The following is a 12,703-nucleotide window of genomic DNA, read 5'->3' as shown; positions in this document are numbered from 1 at the left end:
AGCAAAACCAGTTCCCAAATTTCTCTTTATATTAACTCTTACAATATTGGAATTTTCCAGAACTGCTAGCAAAACAAATGCTGTAAAAAGATACTGACCATTATACTTCAAAAATCTCTGCAGCCTCTTAATACTATGGCTTTTTTATGTGGATGTAATTTATGCCCAGTGTAAAGTCTCTTTATGCAACCACTGCCATGTTAGAAACCCCAATCTGAAATAAAAAAGCAGGCCTTTAAAGCCCTTGAGTCAGATGAGATTTATACCAGCTGACAATACATTTCAAGGCACACAGAGATAGATGAACGGACAACGCCTTCTGATGAAAATTTCCAAATGCAGAAACATAGTGATGGGGTCATAATTCTATTCAGAGATTCTTAATTAAATCTCACATTTATAGGCCGTGTGCCCCTTCATCCTGACTGAGCACTTTTTGTGTGAGCGTTTATAAAATACTTTGACATTATTCCACTCGGTTTTCAGGATGCTGCTTAAGGTCCTCTGCACTTTGCTCAGCATGGATGCTGAAATTCAAACCCCAGACAAGTGCCCATCAGCTGCCTCTTGACCACTCAGTGGGGACTGAACCCAGCAGCCCTGAGCTGAAAAGAACAGCTCTGAAGTCCAGGCTTAAATGAGAGCATCCCCCCGACGAGTCCCTGAGACTGACAGTGCCTGCTCCCCTGCACACCACAGCATCACCTGTGGGGTTAAAGTGACCCATGTCAGATACCAGGTTTCTGCTTGGGAAACTTTCACCCTGCAACCTCTTACATGCAACGTTTACTACTCGGAATGCTTATTTCCCTTTTTAAATGGCTGGAGAGCAGAAAAATCAAGATTTTATCAGTTCTAGCTTGATTTCTGTCATTTGTAACTCCTGAAGCTGTGACCCCACCCAGCACACACGATCTCCTCCACCTAGCACACACACGGAGTTCAGCCACCAGAGAGAAAATCCCAAAAATCAGGCACCTGCTGCCCTTAGCACTGAAGTGCAAAACACTCAGTAGCAACATACACCATGCCCCATCCTATACTCCTGGCCCACCCTAGGGCTTCACCATTTATCCTCTGTAACACTGACCCCTCTCTCTTTTGCTCTTCCACATTATTTCTCTCACCTTAGCAGCGTGGCAGCTCTTCTCCCATGCAGGAGATGCTCCTCCCAGAGGCCATCCAGCTGGCTGTTGTCCAGCCTGCTCTGCCCCCAGACAAAGCCATGTCACAGAACAGGGCTGCTGCTCCCTGGGCCAGGATGTTTGTGCTCCTGCTGCAGAGCCCAGAGGGGTATGCACTCCTGGGTATTCTCTCTGCTCAACTTCGAGGGCAAGTATGTTCAACATCACCTAATCACCTCCATGTTCTTCAGGGATCTTTTTCACTCTGAATTGTTTTAGGGTTTTCCTCATCTCATGGCCCATTCTTTGCTTGACATTCTCAGGCTCTGATCAGCTGCAAACACCGCTGGGAAATGCTAGGCTTTGGAAGCAGTCTCCCTAATCTTGTTTCTCTGTTACTCTCTGGCACAGAAGGTCTAGATTTTTAGGTATTAAGAGCTAATAACTTAATTGGTTAATGTGGAGAGGCAGGAATGCTTGGACGAGGGTGTCAAAAGATTAAAGGCAATCCCTGCAGCGATTAGCCTGAAGAGTCTATGGAGATGACTGGCAGAGATGTGCCAGCAGTGAATCCACCACTGGCCAAAGGCATCCAGAAGCAGAGAATCTGGGTCAGACTTCATGCTCCTCTTTGACGAGGACTGCACAGAAGCGATTCAGGAAGCTCTTCCCCACCCTAGCAGAGGCTTTTGAATGCTTGTCTGTGCTGACTGACAAAACTCCTGCTCACTGAGACCCCTTGCAAGCCCCTGAGCCACAATCACCAGCTGTGAGGGGCCGTGTCAGCCCCTTCCATCAGCCGCAGTGAGACACGCAGCAGGAACCTCCTCGCACACTGCTCCTGGTTTGCAGGGGCTACCCTAGAGCTGAGGGGGAGCTCTTACAGCCTGCTGGGGTCCCCTCCAGAACGGGCTGTGCTCCTGACACTACTGTTCAGCAAATCCTTGACACAACTTCAAATCAACCCCATGGTAACACAACAGGATCTCCTGCCAAAGCAAGACAGATGACTAACTGCTGGCCACTGTTACAGGAAGCAGTGAACTCAGGTGGAAGTCAGGGACAGATTTTCAGGGAAGCAGACTGGCTATAGTTTGGAGTTAATACATGTCTTATGCCTTTGGAATTATAGAAAAATAAAATGGGTTCTACCTCAGGTACCAGCTCTCATCTCTGATGAGGACAGGAAGACAAAACCCAGCAGCACTCTACTTCCTCGTGGTTTGCAGAATTCAGTCCCCAGCAAAGCCCTGGTTTTACCTCACAGCAACCAAACCCAAGCACTTCTGCAATCCACTGAAGAATCACAGAATTGTTTAGGCAGCAAAAGCCCTCTGAGATCATCGAGTCCAACCATCCCCCCAGCACTGCCAAGGTCACCACCAACCCATGTCCCCAAGTGCCACATCTACAGAGAGACGGGTCACAGCAGAGTCCATCAGCTGAAGCACCTGAGCCACAGCTGAAGAGAACCAGGACAGAAGAAGCTTCAGGACACACACACACATTGTGCTGCTCTCCCAGCCAGATGCAACACGTGCACAGCTCCCGGATGCCGCAGTGGTACCGCTCAGCACTGTGTGCATCTTGCTCCCTCTTCTGCCCAAACACAGCCCCAGGAACAACCCAATCAGGATTTGCTCAAAGAGAGCCTGCTGGGCTCACACTGCCTACCATCTCTCCAGAGGGTACAGAGTTTCAAGACATTCTTACCTACAGACCACTGTGAAATCTTCACCTGTTGACAGCATTTACTGTTGGCATTAACTGCGTTGGTAATAACAGTGACGTTAGTCGAGGTTTAATTTTACTTGCTCTGCATGAATGTAAGTGGCAGATGTCTTAGCAATAAACATCATTATTGGATCTTAATGACCTTATGCAAATCCAACCAATCATCCTGAAATCACAGCTGCTCAGCCAAGCCAAGCAGAAAATTAAAATATCCTCCATGAGACGACCAAGACACTTTCTCCACCAGCTATCTGAGAGAGAGGGAAATTACTTGAGTGGACAGAGCAAAACCTGCCTACAAGGATGGACCCTAGTATGCCAGACATTGCTGCTAAAGATAGATCTGTACTTTACTTGCAAACTTGCAGTTACAAGCACTTTGTCATCTGTGTCAGTGCTAGAAAGAAATATGAAGAAAATCTGCTTCACTATGCTCAGGTAAAATTTAATAGGTTCCCCTGTCTTTTACTCAGTTAAATCCAGCCTAAGGTTCATTCAAATCTGAAGTCACAGCAATTCAGGAGATACATATGTGAACGAGACAGGAAAAAAGGGATTCTTGCAATTCCTACAAATGGTGGCACTTAAAAATCATGGAGCTTTTTTTTTTGGAACACAAACCTCTGGGGCAGTTCCTTGAAGCCCTTCCACTGTCCCAAAGACTGACAGCAGCCAGCCAAGGCTGCTGGTCACCCAGGGATGGTGTCCTTCAGACAGACAGAGCTCTGGCACCTCCCTGGGCATGCACATCTCACGAGGTGAACGCCGACGGTGCCCAACCTCTCCCACCTGATGAGCCGCCGAGCTTCCTCGGGTGGAAGCACAGGACCACAGTACGCCCTGACTCTCACCTTGCCCCACTCCTCAGGCCCCACGTGTGTCTGTGTGCCCGTGTGTGTGCAGCTGATGAGCTGCTCCCCCACGCCAGGCCATGGCAGCCCAGTCTCTGTGCCTCTGGACACCGGTCCAGGCCCACAGTCAGTGCTGAGGCCGCGCTCAGCTCACGCGCCCGGGGACAGCTCGAGAGCGGGCTCAGAGCCAGCTGGAGCGCTGGGCTGGTGGCCACAGCAGGCTGCTCGGACAGCCCACACCTCAAGGGACCTGCTCCTGTCCCATGGCCAGTGCACCGAGCTGGAACACCCCACATAAAACAGGGTCAAACCAGAGAGGTTAACGAGACCCCCTCGGATTTTGTGATGCTCCGGCACTTGTCATTCTGTATGGAAAAGCAAGAAAGGCCAAATTCTTTCTGTCTGTCTTGACAGCAGCCTGGGAAATCCTGATGCCTGAGAAGCCAAATATCCCTGGCTGCCTTTGGAGAACCTGTCAAGGGCCTCACACTCCAGGACAGCCCTGACAGAGACTGATCTCTCAGGGCTTCTCTGTTTCCCTTGGCAGGGGCACAGGCTCTGCTTTTAAAATTTGCCATTGATTATTTTAAGAATTCCTCGCTTGGCTCAGGTAACTCTAAGGATCCTGCCACCTGCATGCTCATTCTCACTAGTCATAGTATCAACGAAGCATCACATATTAAGGTGAGAATGTGACAGTGCCCTACTTGTATCCATGTCTATATTACATTAGGCTGTAGATCCATCTGTGATTGTCAGCGAGAAGCCACTGCAGAGCCTCTGCACCTTTCCTGGGAGACATATCCACATCTATTACACTAAGGAACAGAGGCAGCCTGGAAGGTGAGGTGTTCACTTGGGACTGCAGCAGTGCAGCTCTTGTCCTTCCCCTGGTCCTATGGCCCAAGTTCAGGAGAGTTGATTAAGCATTCTCCCTTCCTCAGACAGGAGATAAGATTTTTCTTTTTTTTTTTCCCAGCAGCAGTACTAAATGTATGTGGGACTGCAAGGGGCTTAAATCCTTTGGAAAGGGGGACCCACAGACATGCAGTGACCGAGATGCACTGCGTTCATTTCTCACTCATAGCCACTTTGTTCACAGGCAACTCCCTTCTGACAGTTTTTCTCTCTGTTTAGCCTTTTTTGCCCTCATGTTAATCAACTACCAGCACCCACTTGATTTGTTTGCCACTGCAAACCACTCCTTAGCCTGCCCAACAGCACCTGAAGGCCTCATTTCACCAGCACTATTCCCACAGCACAACACGGGGTTGTGCCTGAGCCAAGAGCCACGGGCTAGAAATCCCACGTACAGGACGTGGCACGGCTCGGAGGGTGGCACTTTGACATCTGTAATTCAGACACAGAATCTGCCAAGCAGGTCCAGCACGATCTCAGAGGCTGCCCATGAGTCCCCAAACACTGGAGCTCCCAGCCCTCACCAGTGGGACGTCCTTCCTGGTGTCTCAATCACACATTCCTGGCTGCAGCCTCCACCTCTGGCTCAAGTCTGCCACAAGACTTCCGGCCACATCCTTCTGCACTGTCGGCCTTTTGAGGATACTGTTCCAATGCCTCTCACATCTTCTCTGAGGTCATTTCACCTCAGCCAAATCTCCCTCTCTTGCTTTGTGAGAGTCCCCCGTGTGGGAGTCACAGTCCCTGTCACCCTGCCCGGAGGGATGGCAATGTCCCTGCCCACTCCAGAGGGAGCACTCCCCATCCCAGGCATCTGCAGCACCCGACAGTGCTCAGCACCAGGGAAAACAGTGGAGGGCGGGGGGCAGGGGATGGATACCTGTGATCCAGAGGCTGCAGGCTTCGTGCTGTTGGAAAGGGCATGACCAAACAGAAGGTGGGAAACAGCAACTGCATGCTTAATATTCAGCACACACTTTCTCTCTCTCTCGCTCGCTCTTAAGTGCATCAGTCCTGTAGCATTTGTAATGAAGATAAGGCAGGAAGGAATTACTTAAGATAATTACTGCCATCTTCTAGCAGTGTGTAGGAAGAGAGGAACGGCCTGGCCATCAAGACCTGCACGGTAATTTTCACAAAACCTGCCTTGTTTTAGGCACTTTTACATCCTTCCTGCAATGAGCCAATCAGTCCCTCACCAGCTAATAATCATTAGCTGCAAATCCAACACAGCAGAGACCACAGGGTACACCTTCCCCCCTTACTGCTCCTCCACTGATCACCCCCTAGACTTCAACATGAACTTCTGAGCCAGTCACACTCTTTCCCACTTTACAGTCCCTGGAGGGAACAGAAGCATTGTTGACAGCAAGGTCTAAACACCTCTGGATGCCTGAGGAGCTGGGGTCAGAGAGCTGCAGAGGCCCAGAAACTGCAACAATGGGAGAGCTCTTCATGCCAGAGGAGCAGCCTCCTGCTCCCCCTGGGACAGTCCCGTGGTGCAGGGGAAGGGCCAGCCAGGCTGGCTGCCCCTCTGCCAGGAGAACACATGAGGGGCCATCCCATCGCACAGCAGGAATCCCAATCCCACATCCCCTCCTGGCACACTGAACCACTGCCACAGCAGACAGTTTAGACAGATTCCTGCATGGAAAGCGCTCCAGGAAAGCCGGTAGGCAGCTGGAGGTCCTTGTGCTGGACTGACAGCACAGCAGGATGTCCTGGACCAAGGCTAGGGAGCACCCAGAGACACTCCCTCTATATCCCAATATCCCAGGACACTAGGAGTATCCAGCTCAGTCCCCTGACCATAATCCTGGGCAAAGATCCCAGTGTCCCGGGATGCAGCATTCGGGCTTGCTCGGGGCTCTGACCAATACCCCACCACTCCCAGCCTCAGTAAAACACCAGATGAACTCAGGTCAGACCAAAGAAAAAGCCAGGCCTTAAAACACACATCTCTGTCAGGCAGTTAAAGCAGCAGTGATCTAAGGGACTCACTGTGAGGAAAGCTTCCTTCCCATCACCAGCCCCCTGATTTTACCTCTGGTCCCTCGTTCTCTGCAGAGCTCAGCTGCCACTCCGGCTCTCGGTTCGTACACTGCGCACCAGCTCAATTTATTCTCATTATTTCTCCGAGAATATTTGCTTTTTTAAGCAGCTCTAGATATTTTCATCGCTGCGGCAGCGATCTGTCTCTGTGACACTCTCAGAATGGAAACAGTGGACACCCTCCAAACCTCAGGACAAAGCCAAAAATATTTCCCTGCTCAACTGGTACTCGTAACCATCCATGAGCTACTGGGACCAGCGTGTCTCTTTAGCTCAGACTCCCGAGGCAGCAGGACCCCGAGACCTGCATTTGCAGATACCTGCTGGACTGCAGGATCTGCAGCAGAATTCAGGGATAGCTGTACACAGGCCAGTGTGCACAGGTTAAATATGTCCCAGTCTTTTCAGACTGGCCAGTCCTTGCCAGAAACAAACCCCAGATTTTGTGATTTCCCTTGCTTTCGCGCTACAAATGACTTAAGAAAAAATCCTACCAATGGTACATCCACAGTATTGATCTGTGTGTGAATTCTGAGAGAGAAAACTCGATCTCAAATGGTGACAGTGTTTCATGGCAGTTAGGAACTAGACTGTTTTGATGCTGATATGAATCCATTTTCAACTCTTCTGATTGTCTTCCCTATTTGTATCTCACTATTGAATGCAACTCTGCGAACAGGGTGCTGAAATGCTAATATAAAAAAATCACAGCAGCTTCTGTGATGGCCAGACCAGTCCTGGACCTTCATGTTATGCATTCATCAGCCACTGGCACTGAACTGGCACCACTTTCATGCATGCTGTTAGTCCATTTATGGGAAAGAAAGTTGCTTCAGGAATGACAAAATGCTTGCCAAGCTCATCAGAGCTCTCCCAAAGGAGACCCAAAGGGTTATGGTTTAACAGATACCTCTGACAGAGCTTATTCACCACACACAAGTCGATGCTATGGAGCAGCAGCAGCAAGGAGACAAGGCACGACACGGACAGAGAAGAGGATGGACACCTTTCCTGTTACCAAACACACTGCCTGGTGAATGCAAACCATGTTGGCTCACACAGCGGCCACAAATCTGCTGTAAATGCAGAAACCCCTCATTCCCGAGATAACACACTTCTGTTAGAGGGAGCCAGAAAGGATCTAATTTGCATTATCACTCAGAGTCGCTCTCTTGTCTGTCTGTGCCAAACATCCCAGCAGGAAAACCCCAGGGAAAGGGAGCATTCCACTGCCTACAGCAGATATGGCTCTGACAGCACACCAAGGGTGGCCCGAGGAGCCCACCCACCTGCCCAGGCAGCAGTAGGGGAGGAGCCGAGGCAGCAGGTAACTCCTGCTGCTGGCCTGGTAACTCCTGCTGCTGGCCTGGGGGCTGGGAGGGCCCTGTGTGTTCTGACCAGGACCTACAGAAAGGCTGCAGCCTCTCAGCATTGAGGACCCTTGGGCAGCACCTCTGAATTAATGGTGCCTCTGTATCCTGAAACTCCACTGACACCCTTCTGCCCTGGCTGCACCTTTTACCAACACCTGGCATTCCACAGGACACTGCCAGCATCCTCCCTCTGTTGTTCCCATACCTGGGCTTTCCCACATCACAGCCATACCAGCAGCTCTATGTTCCCAAGGACCACTGCCTTGGCTTCTGGGACTAGTTCTGTGTTATTAGTCTGTCCCTTGCCTGCAACACACCCATGAGTGAAAGAGCAGGCCCACAGTCACTATGAAATGCTGCCAGCACCAAAACCCACTGTGCCTCGGCCTACGAGAGCAGCACAGTCCCAACAGCTGGCATTAAGCCCTCCTGAACTACTTCTCCAGAGTTTTACGTGTTTTCCACTGATAGTCACAGGTCAATGAAGAAATAGCAACAGCAACTTGACTCTCCCCTCCTGAAACTCCCCCACAGCCCAGGAGAAGAAAACAAAAAAGCGCCTGGATGCAATCACTGAGGCAAAGGTCAGTAACGACTGCTGTTTGAGCTGGGAGTGAAATCAAAGCTTAAAAGATTAAGATGCATGCAAGCTGGCTGTACGGCACAAGTGGGGTAAAAGAGATGACAGAAGTCCCAGGCTCTTCATTAAACAGTGTCCTACCAGGCTATTAAACTGTTTAGTTTCCCTGTCACTGTGTAACACCAATTTCTCAGGCGTGTTTTCCCACTGACATAACCCAGAGCGCAGGGCAGCAGGTGATTCCGAGGCGCCTCAGCTGGCACAAGGGTTCCCTGACCTGGACAGAGGAGAACCTTCTGAATTTAGTTTATTTCCTCAGGTAAAAGAATCCCACTGAAGCAGAAGGAGGCAGATCAGACAGTCTGGATAGTCCTTTTTCACTCAGTATACTGAGGAATTATGCCTTGCCACTTACTAGACCTCTTGACAGAACAAATAACTGGAAGAACATCTGTAGAACAACCCAGCATTCTTGGTCCTCTGCTCCACCCAAGAGCAGCCTGGTTTTTTCTGTGAAAAGGTAAAATAGAGAAAGTTGAACTCAACTGAAAAACGCAGCAGTTAAACACTAATTAACAGATCAAGCCACAGATTCAAAATTACAGTTTAACGCTGGACTTGCACGACTTGCAACCCATGGTTATATTGCTCTCCTTTAAGCACCTTTCACCCTCCGTCCTCCTCTGCAACACTGCAAAAGGCGGTGGGTCAGTGCTGGGTGAGGACAGAGGAAGACAGGACAGCGTGCAGGGCAGAGCAGCAGAGCTGCAAAACTGAGACGAATCTGGATGGGGAATGTCCAAAGCCGAACAAGCTCTGCTTGTGCTGGCTTGAATGAGAGCCAAATTAAGCAAGGACTGCTTCCGAGAATCCCGTGTCCTTGCCACCAAGGATGGTGAGAGGGCAGTGGAAGGAGGGGAGAATTTGGGAAGCACAAACATGAGCGTGTGAGAAGACAGGACAGAGCGACTGAGGCCCTGCAAGCACAGAGAAAGCCTGACACAATCCATGCCTACACAGACAGCAGCATCCATGCCAGCATCTCCCCTGCTGTCCCACATGTATCCCCCAGAACGCCGCTGAACTCGTGCCTGAAGCACCCGCTGCCATTTCACCTCACAGCGTTCTCTGACTTCCTCGTTCCCCTGAGCCAGAAGGAAGCACAGCAGACACAGCAGCTAAAGAAATAACATTTGGGTTGTGTGACTCAGCAGCAGAAGGGAGCCACGCTGGTGTCCCAGGTGTTCAGATAAGGGAGAAAACAGCCACAGACACATCCAACCTGCACTACAAGCAGCAGGTGTGCCAGGATAACGTCAGCCAGGAGAAGTCAGGGCAAGAAGACACAGAGCAGAGGTGTGGGGAGAGGAGAAGGGATCGAGACCACTGTGGGAAAGCCGAATGCTCAAGAGACAGCCGAGGTGGATTCATGATCCCGGGGAAGAGTCTGGCTGGTGCAAGCTTTTTTCCTCTCAAGCCTCCAGAAAAGGAGAGTTGGGCTGTGTAGACACTGACATGGCCACTCAAACCAAGGCCAGCCCAGTAAGAAAATCCCTGTTCAGTGTGGAGCAGCAGGAGCAGCACCTGAAGGCAGGACCAAAGAGTGTGCCACAGGATGCTGTGCAACAGGGAAAGAACAGGCCTGTGCCAGCTCTAATTGGCCCCTAAAATGACAAGTTACTCTTTTCTATTTAATCTCTCTGTGCTTTGTTTCCCCATCTTTAAAACATCCCTTCATCTCACAGAGGTTTGGGGAAAATTAATTAATTGCTCATCAACTGCTCAGATACAATAGTGATGAGATCAGCAGACGTTCAAGAGGAAATTAATAATTCTGCCTCTGGAACAGGGCTTGAATAGAGCCTGGTAAATAAGGCAGAAGGGCACAGAGTGAACAATAAAGAGAAACAAAATCCTGAATAGCTGCTCATTAAGTGAGCAAAGTCCATTCTGTGCCTGAGGGAGGCAGGGACCCCACGGAGAACCCAGCAGGGGACCCTGTAATTAAAGGCTAGATAATAATGAACACACACCGGGGGGGCAAATTACGGGTGCACAGGGAACCCCAACGCTGCTATTTTCTAACTTTTCCGTGTTTGACTTTCAACCCTAACAATGCTCTTTTAATGCCTTTTTTAGGTGTGCAGTGTCCTACAGAGGTGTGGGCATCGTACTTCCCTTCTCCCGTTCCAGCAGTGGGATGTCTATTCTGATTTATTCTGAAAAGTGTGCACTTACAGCCATTAAAGGCTTAGAAGAACAAACAATTTGAGTTGGTGCTCAAGCAATGCACACCAGCTTTTTGGGGCCGTGGGCTTGTTTCTTTTTCTAAGCAAGGTAACCAACCCGCTATTTTCTTAAGCCAAAGAATAATACATCCAAACACAGCACGCACAAACTACAACCTAATTCAAAAATAAAACATAGCCCAGAGAGAGTTGGTCAGTATTTTACAATTCAACCATTTACCAGTCAAAAACCATAAAAACCAAACCAAAAGAAGGCTTTCTGAAAGAGTGCTGATGGAAATGCTGCAGAGAGCCCCTACAGGTCTGAGTTCTGGCATTCCCAGCCCATGGACAATACATCTGAAAACCTGAGGGCTCCAGCTGCTGAGCTTACAGGTCTGAGCCCAGAGAAAAAGCCCTGGAGCACAGCAGCAGCTTTGACCAACGACCAGACCCCAAGCTCACCTGGCAACTCAACACTGAGATCCAGGCCCCCAGCTGAACTGAAATCCAACCACCAAACAAATTCAGCACCTATGTTAGTACCTCTGTAGTGACACTGTTGATAATAAAACCAAATTCCTGTTAACACTAACACAAAACAAAAAGATGAATCACTACGATAAAAGGGAATGACTTTTTGGTGAAAGACTGGGAGTGAGAAAAAATATAAATAATAAACCAAACCAGAGTTTATCCAGAACATTGTAATTATTGACACTGAGGTTTCTTATTTGCTCATTAAAATCACAATTCCAAATCCATCATTCCAGTGCTCAGCCACCCTCTGAGGGTTAAACTGCAGCAAACAAGTGTTAAGTGACTTGACTAAACCATACACACATCACCCCTAGAGTCAAGGAAAACAAAGCTGGGACAAATCAGGCAAAATCTCAGTTCTTGGCTTGAAAGAGATGTGCAGACTCCACTCAGGATGACTCTCAGCAGCCAGTCCCCAGCTCGGACTCCTGAACGCTCCCCCTCCTGGAAGGTGAAGGCATTTCTGGGAGCACTCGAGCTGTGTCACATCCTTCAGAACCATCTCCCACCTGCAAACAGGCTCTCGAGAAGACTGACATCCTCTGCCAACCCCCAAACTCCAGCAAGCCTTTTCCACCGAAAGCTGTGATTTGGAGCCAGTATTTTTAACAGGTTTGAAGCGTGCAGTCTACACTGTGGAGAGTAAAAATCGGAAGAACTGGCTCCTCTGCCACTGTGCTAAACAGTTAATCACCTTCATTGGCTTGAAAAAAGCAGCCTGAGCAAGAAGTCCTACTGATTACAGGAGAACACCCCTGGGGAACACAGCTTCATGCCCCGGGAAGGCTTTGGTCACTAAAAACTGACCTCGATCAACTGGGCTTTCACGGAGTTACAGCAGAGCCACTAACACATCGAGCATCTGCAGCTTCCAGCTGCATGTTCCCATGCAAATAAGGACACTTAGGCGGTTAAAAGGTGTTATTGTGGCCTTATCCCGAAGCCTCCTCACAGTGAAAATGTTCACCTTCATCCTGTAAAAGGTCACGGCTACTGAAAGTAAAATTGGATCACAAGTTTTCCCAGGAAAGCCCAATCTCTCTGCATGCTTTCTCATACTGACCAAGTTATTCAGGTCCCAGTTCTTCTCCTAGAGCCAATTATCCCATTGCCCTGCGTTGGGAACCTCACCCTGCTTCTCCTCTTTACAAGTAAGTCTGCACAATAACACATCAAAGGACATTTATGAGGTTGTAAAATACCGGGCAAGTTGGCAAGTGCGAAGGTGAATGCAGATTCAGATATTTAATTATACAGTCAATCATGTCTGCAGTTCAGACAGCAGCTCAGATCTCAAAACTTA

General features: G+C 49.3%; 1 protein-coding gene across 2 annotated transcripts in view; it reads right to left on the bottom strand.

Moving 5' to 3' along the window:
* The window catches only part of SLC24A3 (solute carrier family 24 member 3), a 115,307-nt gene that overhangs the window by 25,558 nt on the left and 77,046 nt on the right, over positions 1 to 12,703 (bottom strand). The gene's annotated exons all lie outside the window — the stretch shown is intronic.

Source organism: Pipra filicauda, unplaced genomic scaffold (assembly GCF_003945595.2).
Source record: "Pipra filicauda isolate LSUMZ 115617 unplaced genomic scaffold, ASM394559v2 scaffold435_size564288_pilon, whole genome shotgun sequence".
NCBI classification, from domain to species: domain Eukaryota; kingdom Metazoa; phylum Chordata; class Aves; order Passeriformes; family Pipridae; genus Pipra; species Pipra filicauda.
This window is presented reverse-complemented; position numbering and strand designations above follow the sequence as displayed.